At 58.5% G+C, this 1,078-nt stretch overlaps 6 non-coding genes across 6 annotated transcripts; all 6 read right to left on the reverse strand.

Annotated features, from left to right (window-relative positions):
• Positions 1–246: 246 nt before the first annotated feature.
• On the reverse strand, positions 247–313 carry Tc00.1047053427975.10. Its single transcript, XR_008254287.1, has one exon. It is a non-coding gene; the product is annotated as an H/ACA snoRNA, TC10C1H1 (small nucleolar RNA).
• A 37-nt stretch (positions 314–350) lies between these two features.
• Tc00.1047053427975.20 lies at positions 351–440 on the reverse strand. Its single transcript, XR_008254288.1, has one exon. It is a non-coding gene; the product is annotated as a C/D small nucleolar RNA (snoRNA), TB10C1C1 (small nucleolar RNA).
• Positions 441–463: 23 nt separating this feature from the next.
• Tc00.1047053427975.30 lies at positions 464–520 on the reverse strand. The gene has a single exon (XR_008254289.1). It is a non-coding gene; the product is annotated as an H/ACA snoRNA, TC10C1H3 (small nucleolar RNA).
• Positions 521–611: 91 nt separating this feature from the next.
• On the reverse strand, positions 612–684 carry Tc00.1047053427975.40. The gene has a single exon (XR_008254290.1). It is a non-coding gene; the product is annotated as a C/D small nucleolar RNA (snoRNA), TB10C1C4 (small nucleolar RNA).
• Positions 685–716: 32 nt separating this feature from the next.
• On the reverse strand, positions 717–778 carry Tc00.1047053427975.50. Its single transcript, XR_008254291.1, has one exon. It is a non-coding gene; the product is annotated as an H/ACA snoRNA, TC10C1H2 (small nucleolar RNA).
• A 48-nt stretch (positions 779–826) lies between these two features.
• Positions 827–916, reverse strand: Tc00.1047053427975.60. Its single transcript, XR_008254292.1, has one exon. It is a non-coding gene; the product is annotated as a C/D small nucleolar RNA (snoRNA), TB10C1C3 (small nucleolar RNA).
• Between the last annotated feature and the right edge of the window lie 162 nt (positions 917–1,078).

Raw genomic sequence — 1,078 nt, forward strand, 5'->3', positions numbered from 1 at the left:
GCGCGGCTGCGTGTGTTGCCCGCAATGGGTTTGCTTGCGCAACGGCTGCGGCTGCGGCGGCAACGGCACTCTGGCGACGCGCTGCGGCGCCGTGTCGCGTGTGGCACGGAGCCTCACGGATCTCATCATTCTCGACCACGGAAACAGGCGCATTGAAGCGTAGGTGCATCTCTCTCTCTCTCTGTGTCTGTGTGTGCACAGCGGCGGCAGACATCCTCGCTGTCCTCCTCTCCCACCTCACTTCTCTCTCCCCCGGTGTAGACGAGCGGCTCGCGGTGATGCACTGAGGGTCCGCTCGCTATTAAAGGGGATGGCGGGCACGGTCTCGTGGAGGCGGTTGGGCTGGGCGGCATCAGCGTCACTATCTAACGATTTCTCCGTTGGTTCTTCAGTGGCACACTCAGATTTCCCGAGTTACATACATAAGAAGCTCCTCATCACGTGCTGCCGGCACACCGCGTTCTCTTGGACCATGTTGTTGAACCGCACGAGGAATGAATGGCAACCCTCTGCGGCCTGCCACGTTCCTGCCCGCGTGGGCACGCGGAAAGATGGGAGGTGTGTTGAGGGGTGTGACATGACATGTACGGGTTCCTCCTGTCTGTCGCATTGATCAGTGCCGTATAACAGCGATGCATCAGGGTTCAGACTCGTCTTCCAATAGTAAAATGGCAACTTCATCATGATCGTGAACAGTAGCGCAGTGCGGACGCTCGTCTTGCACGTCACCCGACCGCAGAGCAACTCGTTTTTGCTCGGACGGCTTGAAATGAGTGCTTCGCACGGCGGAACAACGAAAAAAATAGATGGGGCGGGAACGGTCGGGCTCAGATGTTCTTTCTCGATATCCTTTTTCATTCGCTGATCACTCATGACGGTTGTCGGTGTGTCGCGATGCGAAGTAAATGGTCATCACAATCCTCGGCCAGGCGTCTAAGGAGAGGGAGGGCAGCGTGTAGAAAGAGGGGGAGGGGGAAGGAGGTGTGTGTGTGTGGGAGTCAGAAGCCGAAGGGATGCGTCTGTGCACACGGACACGGCGGCATTGCAGCGTTGCCGCTCCAATGCGCCGAGGCCAGCG

The sequence above is a fragment of the Trypanosoma cruzi genome (assembly GCF_000209065.1).
Source record: "Trypanosoma cruzi strain CL Brener chromosome Unknown tcruzi_1047053427975, whole genome shotgun sequence".
NCBI lineage: Eukaryota > Euglenozoa > Kinetoplastea > Trypanosomatida > Trypanosomatidae > Trypanosoma > Trypanosoma cruzi.